This window comes from Nicotiana tomentosiformis, chromosome 8, assembly GCF_000390325.3.
Source record: "Nicotiana tomentosiformis chromosome 8, ASM39032v3, whole genome shotgun sequence".
Taxonomy (NCBI): Eukaryota; Viridiplantae; Streptophyta; class Magnoliopsida; order Solanales; family Solanaceae; genus Nicotiana; species Nicotiana tomentosiformis.
Genome location: NC_090819.1, coordinates 42416517 through 42435404, shown reverse-complemented (window position 1 = coordinate 42435404; position 18888 = coordinate 42416517). Strand labels below are relative to the sequence as shown.

At 38.4% G+C, this 18888-nt stretch overlaps 1 long non-coding RNA gene across 1 annotated transcript; it reads left to right on the top strand.

Annotated features, from left to right (window-relative positions):
- The first annotated feature begins 587 nt into the window (after nt 1–587).
- On the top strand, nt 588–1462 carry LOC138896852 (uncharacterized). The gene is made up of 2 exons (XR_011410292.1): nt 588–941; nt 1088–1462. It is a non-coding gene; the product is annotated as an uncharacterized lncRNA (long non-coding RNA).
- The last annotated feature ends 17426 nt before the right edge of the window (nt 1463–18888 follow it).

Sequence of the window (18888 nt, the reverse complement as noted above, 5' to 3'; positions counted from 1 at the left end):
TTAATCGACGTAAGTTCAGGAATGAGATTATTTTGGGATTATAAGTATTGTGCTACTTCAAATAAGTGATGAGTAAATTCGTGAAGGTGAGAGGGTAAGCAAATCGAAGGAAATGAATTTCGTCAAGGTTTGATATTTTGGAATAAAAATACGGTCCGAGCTATAATACTCGGTATTTATGGACTAGTGCCATACAAGGTACCACATGAGCATAATAGTAAGGTGTACAAAGTGTGTTAAAAGTGAGTAGTATTTGAAGTAATTTGAGATAATTCTTAATTATGTGGATAATTGATTAATTATGGGGATAATTATGGTATTAAATAGGATTAAGTGAATAAAGATTTTATGGGCTGCCACATGGCATTAAGCTAGGCCAAGGTGTGACCAATGTGCATGATGAGTCATAACACATAATGTGCCTTGTTTACACGTGAAATGTTCTTTGGATAAACCTCAAAGCGCAGCAATGCTTGTAAATAAATTAGCTAGCATACAAGAACGCCTAAGCACTTGTCTGCACAGTCAGCACTAGTAGAACATTTGCTCTTTACAACTGGAGGAACTTTTCTACTGTACTACCTTAAGAAACTTTAAAACTTACGCTCTCAATATTTTGCATGGCGAAAATCTTAAAACATCAAAATTTTTTAGCCGGTAGAGCAAACACCTTGGTTTGGTTTCTTTAGTGGTAATATAACTTGGAGAATAGGAATAAGTTATGGCATGCTTGCCACTTTAGAGTTAGACCAGCAATGTTGGTATTGATTAACAGGTTAAATGCAATTGATATCTTTCAATGGAGTGGATATTAGTCGGATAAGAAATAACGTGCTATGATATCAAGAATATCATACGGGTTTTCCCCTACTTCGATCTGCTGTTACGTGATTTGTCGCAACTGACATGTGTTAGAGGGATTGTCAAGAGAATCGGCTCAGGTATGTTAAGGCTATCCACATGTTGAGTCTTTTACTCCATGTTTCTCTCATGACTATTGTTTACTGATTTTCATTCCTTACATACTCGGTACATTATTTGTACTGACGTCTCTTTTGCCTGGGAATATGGCGTTTCATGCCCGCAGGTCCCGATAGACAGGTCGAGAGCCCTCCAAGTAGGCTATCAGCTCAGCGGAAGATGTTGATACGCTCTATTTGCTCCGGAGTTGCTTGTTTGGTCAGTATGATTTAGACGTGTATTGTTTGGTATGGAGGGACTCTGTCCCGACCTTTATGAAAATTATGTATTCTTAGAGGCTTGTAGATAGATGTCATGTACGTAAAAGATTGTATGGCCTTATCGGCTTATGTTCAGTGTACGAGTGATTATTTTGGTCTTATAGGCCTGTATGTCTTATGTATAAGTTGGTATTACATGTTGTATTCTACTTCTCTCATTGCGGCCTTTCCGGCTCAGTTACCTATGATAGTATGATATAAAAAGATACGCTGCGTTGGTACTCGATTGAGTAAGGTACCGGGTGCCCGTCACTGTCCATCGGTTTGGGTCGTGACAGTTCCTTGGTTGATTTGGCTCTTTTTTGTTGAAAGTTGGAGATTTCGAAGTGTAGAAATTTTCTAAGTTTGACCATAGGTTGACTGTATGGCTATCGGGTTCGTATTTTGGTTTTGGGATTTGGAATAGGTCCATTTTGTCATTTGAAATTTGTGTGCAAAGTTTAGTATCATTACGAGTTGGTTTGGTAAGAATCAGACGCTTGATTGTGATTTTAGCGATTATTGAGTTTCATTGCGAATTCTATGTGTTTTGGTGTCCGATTCGTTGTTCTTGATGTTATCTTGGTATTTTAAGCTTGCGAGCGAGTTCGTATGATATTTTTTATACTAGTGTGGATGTTTAGTATGGAGCCCCGGTGGCTCGGGTGAGTTTCAGACGAGTTTTAGACTATTTTTTTATTTGTTGGTTTTTGTGCTAGTGCTGCGGTTATCACAAATTCTAGCACTAGTTCGCATTTGCGAATACCACATTTGCAAAGTGAATATCGCATTTGCGATGGTGGCTGGGGAAGGCACTCTTCGCATTTGTGAAGCCAGCATCGCAAATGCGAAAGAGATCTGAGGCTTGGAAGGTCGCTTTTGCAACCATGTGGTCGCTTTTGCGAAGTAAGGCCGGCCGCTTGAGACTTCGCAAAAGCAAAGTCTGAGTCGCTATTGCGACATTCTCTAGGTATAGCAGGGATTGCATTTGCGATCCATTGGTCGCATTTGCGAACCCCATGTCGCATTTGTGACTTCTGCACCTGAACAAATAGATGGGATTTCGTGACTTAGTCTCATTTTATCACATTTTGAATCCTAGACTCGGCGGGATGCGATTTTAGGAGAGGATTTTCATATAAAGCTATTGGGTAAGTGATTTTGACTAAATATTGATATTATAACATGGTTATTTATGAATTTTAACATCTAAATCATGAGATTTGAAGAGAAAATTGGGAATTTTTGATTATGTTTTGAAAATAAAAATTTGAGATTTGAGAGTTGAATTGGACTCGGATTTGAAAACCAAATGCATATATGGACTCGTGGGGTTATGGGTAGTCGCGATCTACCCCTCGACTCGAGTTTTGATTGGTGAGCCCTTGGTTGACTTTTTTGACCTTTTGGGAATTGTGTAAATAACTTGACATTATTAATCGAAATTGGTTTCTCTTGCATTGTTTGATATTATTAAGTCATTTTGGCTAGATTTGAGTCAAGCAGAGGTGAATTTTAAAGGAAAAGCATTTTTAGTGTATTGATTGGGGCTATTTTAGGTAAGTATCTTGTCTAACTTTGTGTGGGGGAATTACCCCTTAAGATTTGGTCTAATTTGCATTATTTATGCTATGTGAATTGACATATACATAAGGTGACGAGTGTGTACACGGGCGCATGTGTGCTAATTGATTGGATTAGACCTTAGGCCATTAATATGACTTGAATTAGGGTTGTTTGTTATACGAACCATGTTTTATTATTGTTCACTTCCCACACCCTTATGTTATCGTTATAAAAGTCTTGTGCACATTGTTGTTGAGTCGTAGGCTATATCTTGATGTCACTTTGGTATTGTTGTTTTGGTGTTAATGTGGAGCTTGTGCACGTGTGGTGCGGGTTTATTATTGTGTTGTGAACGAGATGCACATGCGACGACATAAGGGAGGCATTCCATTGTGATGTGCATGCGGCGAGATAAGAGTGGCTATTTATGTGCATGAGGCGACATAAGGGTGGAATTCCATCTTTAATGTGCATGCGGTGACATAAGGGTGACATTCCATTGTTAATGTGCATGCGGCGACATAAGGGTGGCTTGTCAGGGAATTTTATGAGTTATATTACGGTGATTATATGTTGTTGTTTTCATATGTTGGAACCGAGGTTGATGCTTTGATCAAATTCTGGTTTTCTTTAGATGATTTTACCTTGTGTTTTATGAGACGGTGGAATTTGATATGTTATCCCATGCCCCATTCCCATTGATATTTTTAGGCAAAAGCGGATTATTTTACATTAAGTTGTTGTACACATTCCTCGAGGTATCTAATATTTGTTATATTGTGTTTTTTTGTTGTCAGTTTTATATTGATATCTTGCACATGTTATTTGACTAGTGAGTGCCTTGACATGAACCTCGTCATTACTCCACCAAGGTTAGCCTTGATACTTACTGGGTACCGACTGTGGTTTAATCATACTACACATTTTTTTACAAATCCAGGTACCTCGGATCGTGTTGGTCACTAGGGAGTTAAGCCAGAGCTGTGGAGACTTCAAGGTGTACCTGCTGTTGCACTCGCAGGCCTCAGAGTCACCCTCTATTATTTCCTTACTATTATTTATTGTATCCTAAACAATGTTGTATTTTGAGACATCTTTTGTATTCCATGTAGAGCTTATGACTCAGTGGTACTGGGTTTTGGGATTGTGGCTGTTGTATTTCCGTATTTTCTATGTTTTGGCATTTTCTCAATTTTAATTAATATCTAAGTGTTATTTTCTGTTTGATCTCATTATGTGATAGGCTTACCTAGTCTTAGGTACTAGGTGCTATCACGACCATTTTGGTGGGATTTTGGGTTGTGACAGCAGGTGAGTTATCCTCGCAGCATTTGTATAGGGATCCATCCCCCTAGGGTCATCCTCTCATGTTTCTGTCTTGATGGTGTACACACAGGTTGTGAGAAACTGACTGGTTTCTGGTTGACGTGGATTATGGAAATTGATCATTGGTTGGACTTTGCATCTCTTCTCTATTTGCAAACTCCTTAGATGTATACATGATTTTACTGCATACGTTCTCTGTATGATAGTTCTAGAATATATACATGTCTTTTATGCATATCTTCTCTATATGTTGTTTTACTTGATGAAATGATTCACGGTACATATCTTCTCCATATGTTGATCCATGAGCAACTTGACTTGATATTTCATGCATATCTTCTTTATATGCAATGGTTGACGGATTATTTGATATTTCATGCATATCTTCTCTATATGCAAGGGTTTGTAAATTATTTGATATTTCATGTATATCTTCTCTATATGCAATCTTTAATGACATAAGGTTGTTAGGCGCATATCTTCTCTACAAGCTGAGTTGTAAACTGGTACGGTACCTGTGCATATCTACTCTATATGTAATTGTTGACCTATTATCTAATATCAAATGCGTATCTCCTCTATATGATGAACTGTTATAAGACTTACACATATCTTCTCTACGTGCACTGATTGGATGTACCTGTATTTCATGCTTAGATTTTGATAATGTTGCTGGTATATGTATATGTTATAGAGCGGTACAAGTTATGTAAAGTAAGTATCCTTGACCTAAGACCTCGTTACTACTTCACCGAGGTTAGTCAAGATACTTACATGTGGTCGGTTGTACTCATACTACACTTCTGCACCTTGCATGCAGATCTTGGCGCTGAGCTGCTGTGGATGACGAGGGCTAGCATTGAAGATATACATGCGTTCTAGATATATGCTACCACTTGTTCTTAGTAGTGTAGGAATTGTAGTTCGATTTATATATTCCGAATAGATGTTGTACTTATTTTTCGTACGATCTTTATAAATTTAAATCTTAGTAGCTCATGACTTGTACTACCAATCCTTGGGATAACTGCATGGATTTCACCTTCTCATTTATTGTTATTGATGATCTTTCATTTGAGTCGTATTATTTATTGCTTGGCTTACCTATCATGTTAAGGTTAGGTTCCATCACGACCAGGTGGGATTTTGGGTCATGACAAGTTGGTGTTGGAGCTTTAGGTTCATAGGTTCGACGAGTCATGAGCAAATTCCTAGTAGAGTCTTGAGGATCGGTATGATGACGTCCATACTTATCTTCCATAGAGTGCCTGGAAAGAGAAGTGTTACCTTGAAGGAAAGTCAAGAGGAATCTAAAGAAGCTGGGTCAACTTAGCAGTGGTTTGGATTAGCATCGTAGTAGAAATGATCGGTTCCTTTCATATATAGGGCTTTACATGTGTTTTGTGGCAATACTCTTGGGTTTGGCAGTCTATATGACTCAGCTGGGTTAAGGGAATCGGTTATGATGATTTGGTTATGTGTAAATGGGTTCCGAAGAGTTGCAATGATTTAGACCACGGCTTAAGACTGATGTCTTCTATAGGTATAGAATGTTTGTTGCATGTTGCGATGTTCTCCTGGATTAAGTTGGGTAGAAGGTTTCAAGTTGATGGAGTGTCTATCCTGCTTGTGCTTCAGAGTTGATAATGAGATTCTCGTATTTTCATATGATAGCATGATAGATGCGGCGAGCAGTGTGGAATTAGGATTGAATGGGGAAAGTTGTGGTTCAGTTTTGAAAGGAAGGTCATGAGTTCTAGAGAACATGGAAAATTGTAGATGTTTATGGGAGTTCTGGCACTATCTGGTATCACGTGAGAAGGGTGTGTGTTGTAGAAGACGCTTTGTGTTTGACTTGCGGATGCTTGAATAGTACTATAAAGATCGCATGGTTAGTAACCGTTGATGTTCAGGTTTTACTACTCAACGCGAAAGATATATGGGAGTACTTCTCATGAGGTGATTGTGTATGTGTAATGTATCAATCATTTGAGTAGGAGAGTTGGAGCTCAGATATGTAGGCTGGATGTTCTCAGAGGCTGACTATTCCTTGGTTGCGGACTGTGAAGGTGCGTTAAAGGTTAGACAGCTGATCGTATTTGTTATGCATAGGTCACTGTGGACTTTTGGAAGGTTATTCACCTATATTAGGATGATCAGAATGGATTAGGGGGCCCATGGGTAGGCCTAATGAGAATGTGTATTCTACATTGGTTCGGGTTTGCTTACTCTTGCGCAAGATTTACTATGGGTGTATGTCATGCCCTAAACCTGGGTAGGTGTGGCCGGCACCCGGTGCCATACTCGGCCCGAGCGTACCACTTTGTAACTGTGAAATCCGGAGGGGTAGCCCTCAACTTAGGCCGACGAGGCCTACCTGCAAGCTGACAATACCAATTATGGCCGACAAGGCCATTTTTCTGAATCATCTTAAAATAATGTCAATCTCATCTGAGGGGTAAACATAACCAAAAGCTTATATACATAATTGTGAAGGCCGACGATGTTGGCATGAACGTCTACAACCAACAAAACCAAACTGAATATGTACACAGGGCTGGCAAGGCCACAATACTGACATACAACATATACGTGACTTGTCTACGAGCCTCTAGAGATAACAAAATTGTATCATGGTCAGGATAGGATCCTGACCTATCCATTAAGTCTGTATATACAAAATGGACTCTAAAGTCTAGACCTAGTAACTCCGGGGGAGTGGAGCTTACCAATTAAGATGATGTCTGGATCTGTCTACTAGGAAGGTCTATCCGGCTATCTATCAGAACCTGCAAGCATGAAATACAACATCCCCAACAAAATGGATGTCAGTACGAAATGATGTATCGAGTATGTAAGGCAATAGAATAATTGAAAGCTAAAACTGAATTGATAATATAATAACTGAAAGTAACTAGGAGTTAAAGATAATATGATGATATGCTTACCTGCTGATAATGACTCAACTATCTCAATATACTAAATAAAATAGCTATCCGTCTATATAAGGCTCGGTACGTATAACTGCTCGATCGTAGTAGGCTTGCTCATAGGCACTCGACCATAGTTGGCTCAGTATCTAAATCACTACTCATCCATTCTGGGCTTGCTCATAGGCGCTCGGTATCTAAATAACTACTCGACCATTCTGGGCTCGCTCATAGGTGCTCGTCCATAATAAGCTCGGTATATAACTTACCATCTGATCAGAGGTTGTCCAATAGGGACACTCCCACCGATTATAGCTCGGTGTTCGTGAAAATACTGTAATACTGTATATATATATATATAGACCCTCTTCTTACTTGACTGAAAGAAGACAATACTTAACTGAATATAAAGTCCTGATAAGGGAGAATACTATAACTTATGAGACTAGGATAATGTACATAAATTCAGGAATACAAACTTCTCTTTATGTCTCGTTTTCAAACGCGTTTAGTTACGGGATCATGCCAAAATGAAGGAAAGGTTTAGCCTTAACATACCTTACCACCGTTTAGTCCTTAATACCTTCCAAGCATATCTTCAAACAACTCAACTCTATCTATAATAGCATAAGGAGATTCATAATCATTTCTAATAACGACTAAGTCCATAACTTAAGCTAGTAGCTCGTGTACATAATTTTGGGAAGAATCTCCCCTATAACATGGGCCTCCCTCAATACCATATACCAACAACAATAACTAGAGCAATCCAGCAAGCATAAATGTCAATAACAAGGCACCATATAACAACAACAAGTCACAACCACTTCACGATGAGCGGCAAGCTCGGATTGGAACCTGTATACCCCATATCACCCCTTATAGATTTCATACTTTAACTTAAAAATATACTTAACATGATAGTGAAGTCATTCATCGATGATTTCAATATTATACCATATATTTATAACAAGAAAACAGTCTACAAATCCAACTATCCTCAATTAACAACTTTATTCACTACTTCATCTCTAAAACATCCATTTAACTCAATCAACATCAAGATAACCTTATGAAAAAGCAAGAACACGATATACTTACCTTCTACAGTAGCTTCAAGTCGAAATCCAAGTTATACTTAGCTTACAACAACCCTCAATGGTAGTACAATAGTACTTTAATCGATTTCCGAGTATCTTCCATAATTTTTTGATCTAAACTTGTCATGCCCCAAACTGATGGTTGGCTAAAATTACGTGTTTTAGTCGCTTATTGTACTCTAATTCACTGCACTTTATTTGTGTTTGAGCTCTAACTGGTGGTGTTTTGCACTTATTGTGTGTTTTATGCCTTGTAGGAGTGATTTCGAGCTATGTAGATGTTGTGGAGCTAATTCGAGCTAGTTGGAGCTTTAAAGTATGAGTAAAATCCAAAGGGATTAATGCCGAGATCATGTTCGGGGGTCGAGGACCAAGTCTGGACGTCAAAAATAAAGGAAAATCTGTACTATGAGAAAATTCCACAACCGCGGCGCGTGGGGTGCCGCGGCTGTACAAAACATGCTGCCTGTCAAATTGTTAGCTCTCTGGAAATCCCAACTAATGACCCACATGGCGCGTCACCCCATGCGGTGTGCTTGTATAATCTTTACAGAGCCAATGTCCTATTTCGGCTAGGAGAATGTGGTTTCGTCTGGGTCCAACCCTACTTGGTATAAATACATGAAAAAATGTTATTTTCTGGACTATTGACATGCTTTGGACTGAAGGAGGCTATAGAGAAGTTGGAAGAACTCAAGCATAAGGATTTCATCATTCCTTCCTCATTCAAGACCCGAGTTTGGATTGAATTTATGTTTTTCTATAATTGTTGATCATATTGGATAGCAACCAAGCTACAAACTACGAGAATACTATTTAAATCCAATCCTTGTGGATACGATATTATACTATACTATATTTGATTAGCGAGCATAATTTAGGTTTGTATTTCGAGCTCGTCAATTTTTTGCGCCGTTACCGGGGATTGGCAATCAATAGTGTTTGAAATAGTTTATAGTGCTAATTCAGGAATTTTTTCTTTTTACGTTTGGTATTATTGACTGTGTGCAGGTTACAGGTTTAGATTGGTGCATAACTCGAGCTTCTGCGAAAGAAGTGCTACCATATGATCCAGAGATAGAAAAACAATCGTGACAGTTGAGGAAGGAAAGAAATTTCACCGAAATGTTAGAAAAGGTTGGGCAATCCTCAACCAAAGAATTTATGGCTGGAAACGGTGATGATAATATAGATCTGGCTGCAAGGGAGGCAGCCCAACAACGCGAAAAAGCCGCACGAGATGCTGAGGAAGCAGCTATTAGAGAGGCACAAATTTTCTATGAAGAAGAGAGGGGTCGGAGAATTGCTCAGAATCAAGCCTTGGCCGCAGACCAGTTCGAAAATATACCTCCTGACCCATGGAGATCACTTGGCGATTATGCTTGACCGGTCTACAACCAAGGATTATCAAGTGTTAGACCACCTCCAATTGCAGCTAACAATTTTGAGTTGAATCAGGTGTTACTTCAAACCCTTCAGAATTGTTGTGTCTTCAGAGGGAAGATGAACGAAGATCCAAATACACATATAATGGACTTCAAGGAGATTATGAACATCTTTCAATACAATGGTGTGTCACAAGATGCAGTGTACTTGAGGGCATTTCCCTTCACACTCAAAGATGATGCAAAGCAGTGGCTTTGAAGCTTGCCCACGGGATCGATTAGAACATGGGAGGAGATGACAAGAAAATTCCTTGATAAATATTTTTCCTCAGCTAAGACGGGCAATTTTAGAAGATAAATCCAAAACTACTGCCACAGAGGGACTAAAACTATTTTTGAAGCATTGGAGAGGTTTAAGGAGATTGTTAGAAAGTGTCAACATAGCAAAATTGAACTCTGGATGCAACTCTAGGACTTAATGGATTGACACCGGCCTCGCATAGAACATTGAGCAATGCAGTTGGAGGCCCCTTGATAAAGAAGACACCAGAGGAGATAGTTACAATTCTTGATGAGTTATCTGAAGATGCTAATCAGTGGCCCCCGGAGAGTGTTGAAAGAAGAAGATCAACTGGTGTTCACCAAGTTGATGCTAATACATCTGTGAAGGTACAACTTGATGCTATGGCTAAAGAAATACCAAAGCTGACCTTAGCCTCGATACAAAATGTGCCTCACACAGCTTGTTATATATGCGAAAGAGGACACCCTACTCATGAGTGTCAAACCTCAACTAAGGAAGTGAATGTTATGGGAAACTATAATTTTGATGCAATGGGTAAGAGGCACCCCAGTTTTTCATGGAGTTCACCTGGGGGTACCGCAAATGCATGGCAACAAAATAACCTTAGACCCCAAGGACAAGGCGCTCCAGCATTCCAAAATCAACAGAGGCAGCAATTTCAGCCTCAACAGCCCATTCAGTCTGGCATAGAAGATCTCATGAAGGCCTTTATTCTAAAAACTAATGAGAGGCTTGAAACTCATAGCGCAACTATACTGGAACATGGAGCAGTAATCAAAGAACTGGGCACTGGTTTTCTAAACCTAAAAAGACAGGTTGGGCAGGTAGCCACTCTATTGTCTGAGAGGATTCCAAGAACTCTCCCTACTAATACTAAGAGAAATCCCAAAGAAACAGTGAATGCTGTAACCTTGAGAAGTGGGCAAGTGTTGAAAGATCCTACCCCGATCCAAAACGATGTGAAATTTGAAAAAAAAAGTGGGGAGCAGCTGAAAAATGCTGAGGACAAGAAGACGAAAGGCCCAATGAATGTTGAGAAAAAGAAGAAGGGAGAAACTTCAAGAAGGGAGGAACATAATGAGAGCAAGCATATTCCTGCTCTACCTTTCCCTCAAAAGCTATATAGAGAAAAGCTGGACAAGCAGTTTGAGAGATTTCTGGATGTGTTGAAACAGGTTCATATAAACTTACCATTCACAAAAGTGCTCTCACTGATGCCTGCTTATGCCAAGTTCTTGAAGGAAATCTTGACAAAGAAGAGGAAGATAGAAGAGACCTCAGTGGTCAAGCTCATAGAGCATTGCAGTGTGATATTGCAAAACAAACTCCCACAAAAGTGTGGAGATCCAGGAAGTTTTACTATACCTTGCTCTGTAGGAACTATTTATTTTGATAAATCATTATGTGATTCTGGTGCCTCAATTAATTTAATGCCTCTATCTATTTACAGAAAACTAGAGAAGGAAATTGGAGAGATAAGGTCTGTACCAATATCGTTGCAGCTGGCAGACCAAATGACTTTAATACCCAAGGGGATAGTGGAAGATGTGTTAGTTCATGTGGATAAGTTTGTATTTCCTGTGGATTTTATAGGGTGGAATATGGAGGAAAACAAGGAGGTCACCCTCATCCTAGGAAGACCATTCTTCGCGATGGGTATAGCTATATTAGATATATACGAGAGAAAAGTCATGCTTATAGTGGGTGAAGAGACTGTGACTTTTGAGATAAATATAGCAAAGGGGGCACAAAAGGAAAACCCATCCGCGAGGGTTGAGTGGAAAGTGAAGGGCTCGAAAGAAAAGGCTGCAGTGAGCGAGAAAGATAAGTGTGGGGTGTATCCCAAAAAAGTTGAGAAGAAGTTGTCTGCATGGATGTGTGCATTAGTTCGGGCGCGAGGAATGGAGACCGACTTTGACTCAAACTAGATATTCAGGGAAGTTTCCTTTACCTTATGCTTTTTAGTTGTGTGTCATATGGACATGCCACAACTTAAAGTGTGGGGTGGGGGATATGTTGTATGTATGTATGTATATTAGTTTTCTTTTTGTGAGTATAGTCTTTTTGTGAGTTTAGTAGTTGGATAGAAACAAATTGAAAATTGAAAAAAAAACAAAATTTTTTAAAACTTTTTAATTTTTTCCGATGGTGGATATCATCGACAGGTTTCTTGAGGGACTAAAGTCGAAAGAAAAAGACAAAAAGATTTTCGTTTGTAGGTAGTGTAATAATTTCCCCTTGATTTTTCTTTGTACTGCGGTTCTTTTACAAGGGTTTTGTTTGAACCAGGTATAGTTAGTTTTTATTTTGTTAGGAGTAGGAAATCTTGTGCTGTGATTTGAATTGAAAGAAATATCTCTTGACTTTATTATGCCTTGGGAATAGTAATGCTTTAGTTGTGACGCTTAGGCTCAGTTTTTGACTCTTGTATAAGTACCTTAAATTATATGATCTTAACTTTTCTTAATTGATTTGACTAGAGTGTCTTGATAGTCCGATCCTGAGTGAGTTACGTTACATGTGTGTGTGAGGTTTTGTGTTATTCTGTGCATTGCATTTGATGTCTAGAACTTGCCCCGTGTGTTTGCAAAGTGAAATAGTAGTTTATTCAGTCTTGGAAGTGATATAGGCTTTTCTTTGTTGAGCCAATGATATGTTTACCCACCTAATTATTATGTATCGTAGTTAACCCCATTGAGCCTATAATCCTGTTTCTTTGGCAACCACATTACAAGCCTTACCCATTTGTTTGAATTGACCGTCTATTTGAACCTTATACCTCTCGTGAGCACTTGAATTTGTTATGAACTTTGTAAAAGTCGAAGTGTGGGGTGGTTGGTTTGGCTTTTGAGTGGAACTATTGAAATAAGGAGAAAGGTGCAATATTTTGAAAAAGTAAGAGCCACTTGAGTTGAAAAAGAAAGGAAAAACAATAAGTGTATGATTGTGGAAAACATATTCCTTGATAGTGGTGACTCTTGATGTAATTGTGCTTAAAGAAGTAGGGAGTTAATGTATATTGATGTGAAAGTGGAGTTATGGCTTGACATAAGTATGGGGTTTTGAATGGTTAATTATATGTGTTAAAGTGCTTAGGGAGGTGTAGTCACTCTTATATCCAAATGTATCCTACCCATCATGCAGCCTATATTACAACCGATTAAAGTCCTACTTGATCCTTGACTGAATGAGCTCAATTAGTAGAGTAGTAAACTACGGGCAAGCCTATGGTTCGTTGTTTGTGGCATATGAATGTTGTTTCTGAGAGTGAGTGAATTCTTTCTATCTTGAGTTCCTAAGTGTCCTTAAATTTTATTGTGCGTGGAACTACTCTCTATTGTTGTGTGAGGGCACTTGATTCATGAAGTAAAGGTAACGTGGTTGACCTCTATGTTAGAGTAAGTGAGCGGGTTATAAAAAAATGCGTGGCGCTTTTGAGTCAAATCTTAAGGCGAAGGTTTTACGGTATTGTACTTAATCTGTTTTAAATATTCTTGGTGTGATGATTTATTAGAGTTGATGAAAAAGGTCGTGTCTATATGAAGTGTAGTTTGATTGCTCGAGGACGAGCAATGGTTTGAGTGTAGGGTGTTGATGGTAGGCTATAAATACGTGTTTAGTCGCTTATTGCACTTTAATTCATTGCACTTTATTTGTGTTTGAGCTCTAATTGGTAGCGTTTTTCACTTATTGTGTGTTTTATGTCTTATAGGAGTGATTCCGAACTATATAGTTGTGGAGCTAATTCGAGATAGTTGGAGCTTTGAAGTCTGAGTAAAAGCCTAAGGGATTAAGCCGGGATCGTGTTCGGTGGTCAAGGACCAAGTCTGGACATCAAAAATCAATAAAAATCCGTACTATGAGAAAATTCCACAACCGCGGCTTGTGGGGCAGCGCATGGTGCACCGTGGCTGCACAAAAACCTGCTGCCTGTCAAATTGTTAGCTCTCTGGAAATCCCCACTAATGCCTCGCATGTAACGTCGCCCCATGCGGCGCGCCTATGTTATTTTTACAAAGCCAATGTCCTATTTCGGCTAGGAGAAGGTGGTTTCATCTGGGCCCGACCCTACTTGGTATAAATACATGGAAAAAAATTATTTTCTAGACTTTTGACATACTTTGGACCTAAAGAGGCTAAGGAGGAGTTGGAAGAACACAAGCACAAGGTTCCATCATTCCTTCATCACTCAAGACCCGATTTTGGATTGAATTTATATTTTCCTATACTTTAATTATATTTGTGATGAATTGTTCCATATCTATGGAGTAGTTCTCTTTAGGGTCTGATGGATTTGGTGTATTGATGATTGTTTGTGGATTATAACTCTAGTTTTATGTATTGAAGCATTATTGGATGATTTAATTGTTGCATCTATATTCACTTGTTAATGTAATCGAGAGAGACATAATTTGCGATATATTTGCATTATATTGTTGGTTGAGTTCATTAATTCTTCTTAGTAATCAAAAAAGGCTAGTTGAATCATTAATTAAACCTATTTAGCAGGATAATCGAGAGAGGTTTTCCTAAAAACCAATCCACTACGCATTCTTGCATATCTTCACGTGCTTAAATTGGTTCATCTCGTGAGCTTGAGACTTAATCGCGAGAGGAGTTTTTGCTGAACGTGTGAACTAATAATAAATGAATTCGAGAGACTCACTTAAAAATTAGGAGTGAATTATCTGGAGTTAGATCCCAAATATTTATCTTGCACCTATCCTATCGAAACCCTATCTTCTCCCATTGAAAACCTTCTTTGCTTGTTCCTTGTTTTGATTGTCATTAATCAATAGCTTTAGACTCTTAGTTAATTTTAGTTAGAAATCATATAAATCTCAATTGTTGATCATCTTGGATAGCAACCAAGCTAGAAATTACGAGAATACTGTTTAAATCCAATCCTTGTGGATGCGATATTATACTATACTATATTTGATTACCGAGCATAATTTAGGTGTGTGTTTCAAGCTCGTCACAAACCCAAGGAGGCGTGGCCGGCACTCGGTGCCATACTCAGCCCGAGTGTACCACTTTGTAGCTATGAACTTTGGAGGGGTATCCCTCAACTTAGGTTGACGGGGCTTACCTACAAGATGACAAAACCAATCAAGGCCAACGGGGCCATACTCTAAATCATGTGAAAATAACCTCTATCTCATATGAGGGGTAAACATACCCAAAAGCTCATATACATAACGGTGCAGGACAATGAGGCTGCCATGAACATCTGCAATACTAAACTGAACATTTACACAGGGATGGCAAGGCCACAATACTGACATACAACATATACATGACTCATCTACAAGCCTCTAGAGATAACATAGCTGTATCATGATCGGGATAAGGCCTCGACCTACCCATCAAATCTGTATATACAAAATGGACTCCAAACTCTAGACATGGTAACTTTAGGGGAGTGGAGCTTACCAATAAAGCTGATGTTTGGCTCTGTCTACTGGGAAGGTCTATCCGTCTGTCTATCAAGACCTGCAGGCATGAAATGCAGCTTCCCCGATAAAAGGGTCGTTAGTACAAAAAAAGTACCGAGTATGTAAGGCAATAAAATAAGTGAAAGCTAAAGTTGAACTGATAATATATTAACTAAAAGTAACTGGGAGTAAAGATGATATGAAGATATGCTTACCTGCTGATACTGATTCAACTCTCTCAATATAGTAAGTAAAATAGTTGTCCGACCCTATAAGGCTCTATACGCGTAATTGCTTAGCCGTAGTAGGCTCATTCGTAGGCGCTCGGTCATACTAGGCTCGGTAACTCGGCCATTCTAGGCTCTCTCATAGGCGCTCAACCACAATAGGCTTGGTATATAACTTACCATATGATCTGAGGTTGCCTAATAGGGGCCTGCCCCCTGATTATAACTCGATGGTGTTGAAAATACTGTAATACTGTATATATATATAACTTACCATTTGATCAGAGGTTGCCCAATAGGGGCCTGCCCACCGATTATAGCTCGATGGTGGTGAAAATACTGTAATACTGTATATATATATATATATATATATATATATATATATATATATATATATATATATATATATATATATAAAAACCCTCTGCTTTCTTGACTGAAAGAAGAAAATACTCAACAAAATATAAAGTCCCGATAAGGGAGAGTACTGTAACTTATGAGACTAGGATAATGTACATAAATTCAGGAATACAAACTTCTCTTTATGTCTCATTATCAATTGCATGTAGTTACAGAATTATGCCAAAATAAAGGAAAGGTTTAGCCTTAATATACCTCAATCTCCTTGTCTCCTCAATACTTTCCAAGCAATCCATAAAACAACTCAATTTACAGTATACAACAAGGTCTATGATTAATGCTAAGAAGGAACTTAATTTGAATATTCTAAGTTAGTAACTTATCTATATAAATTTGGGAAGTATCTCCCCTATAAATTTTACTTCCTCCAACTCCACACATCAACCACAAAAACTAGAGCAATACAATAAGAACAACATCAACAATAGGGTACAAAATATTTCACTAACTAGTCATCAACATACCATGGAGACCGGCAAGCTCGGATTGAATCTTTTTAGTGCCCTTCAACCCAATTATTATTCATTATTTAACTTATAAACATGTCTAGAATGATATAAGTACAATCGGAGGACTTCCAACCTCCTATTCATCTCCTAATTTACACTCAAACAACCCAATAATCCAACAACAACAAGTACAATTCTCCATTGTTATGTTGTCCTTTCTTTTCTTATTCACAAACCAACATCAAGTTCGACATGTAAGCTATATATTAATAATAACAACATCATAAACAAGTTATTTTCGAAGGTTGCCAACCATTTAAGGTTCATGGAAAAAACCTTTCCAAAACAGTCCATTAGGAACAATAATATCTCAAACTATTTCAACTCTCCTCTTGTAGTATCTTGCTCAAATAATGCAACCAAACCAGCATACACACAACTTCAAGCACAGGTAGTGTGGGGACGAAGTTGGGTCACAAAATAAGCAAGAATGGTCGTCCAAATCATTTTTAAATTGAAGTAGGTCAACCACCGCCTAAATGGGTCCCATAGGGAGCTGCTTATGCAGTGTCGCAAAAATGTGAATATCTCTCTGCTCCGGTGTTGTATCGATAAATGGTTTAATGTGTTGGAAACTAGACACATAGATCTTCAATTTTCTTGGTGGTTCACCCCGTAAATCCAAGTATATGTGGAGAAAAGCTCAGTAATCTTAGACCCAAAATTTAGTAAAACTTATGACCGTAACTTGTGACGACTTTCATCGACTTTTGTTCCACACTTTGCTTGAATTCAAAACATAACACACAACTACCATACGACTAAAATAACTCATAACATAACCTTCTTATCATGTTAAGCACCCTTGTCTCACCTCATAAATATGGGTTATTATATACCCAACTTGTCGACTTTCAACGAAACTTATTTTCTTCAATTCGTTTAGCTTCTAAACCTTCCAACCCTCGTGGTACTTGTTGTTCATGATTGTATATATTTGTAACCTACAAGGTAACATGATTAACTTACTTTATATACTTTCGAAATTGATCTCATTTTCAAGATTACATTAATTGACTTACGACATACTTTTACGTACGAAAACATGGGGTGTAACATCATTCCCCCTTTGGAATATTCGTCCTCGAATGTTGACTGATGCGCTTATCGGTCTCCAACCCTCACGATATTTCATTAACACCTATTTTAACTCATCATTATCTTGGTAAGGGTCCTTAAACTCTCCGGCTTAAATTGATTCACATTGACACATTCCAACTTGAAAGTTCGGCGTGTAACATCCTTCCCCCCTTAGGAACATTCATCGTCAAATGTTCTCTTAGAGACTTGCGAAAATTCCGCCAGAGTCTCCTCTGTACAATGGACTAAAACCAACCTGCACGCAGTCAGAAAATATACTATACATGCCACAAAGGGCCAATGTCTATAAATAACAACACTTGGCCTCACACGGCTGTCAATCATAAGTACTGCAAGTCAAAAATAAGAGCTCACCTCACGACCTACTGGTTTGAATATCCCATCTCGAGCCATATCTTCAGTTTGAAATAGGTAGGGATATTTAGACTTCATTTATTTCTTCGCTTCCCACGTCATCTCTACCACGTTCTTACTTCTCTATAAAACCTTCACGGAGGATACCTTTTTGGTCTTCAACCTTAAGATTTATGATCTAAGATATCCAATGGAATCTCCTCGTAGGATAGATCATTTGTAATCTGAACTTCATCTATTGGGACAACCTAAGAAGGGTCTCCAGTGCACTTCTGTGGAATGGATAATAGACTGACTCTAACTCTAGAGTCAATTAAGCTCATAAGCTACTCTGCCTATCTGCCGAATGACCTTGTAAGGCCCCATGTTTCTCGGGCTAAGCTTGCCCTTCTTACCGGATCTCATGACGCCTTTCGTAGTTGACATATTTAGGAATACCCAGTCATCTATGACTTTCCATACGTTCGTACTGTTAGGTCCAAACGCACACGCAAGTATACACGACCGACAAGTAATAAAGTGATTAGAAAGTATCGTTCCCACGAGAATTTATGATCAACTATTGTCCAATCTAAGATATTTATAAATTTAATGCTCAAGTGAGTGTGAATAAGATGATTATGACTTTTGTAACTAAATTACTATGAACTAATAGGCAAGCAAGAAAATAAGATCACAAGTAGAGCAAACAAACACTTAGAAAGAATTCAATGAGATGGGGATATTCTGGGGGTATGGGAATAATGTCTCTCCTATTGCGTTTTTCGGGTTGATGTAATCACTTGACTTATCTAATTTGTTGATTAGCAGGGTTTATTATGCTTGTGAAGTTCATTCGACGCTTCGCGCACCTATTCAAGACAATCTAATACTATATGTCTATAGAATCAAACTTGACAAGAACAGATGTATATTTTCTTGCAAAAATAACTAAGGCAGGCAACTAGAATATGCCTATCCTAATCACGAATCCATTCTCCGATGCCCGAATTCAAGAAGTTACTCTAT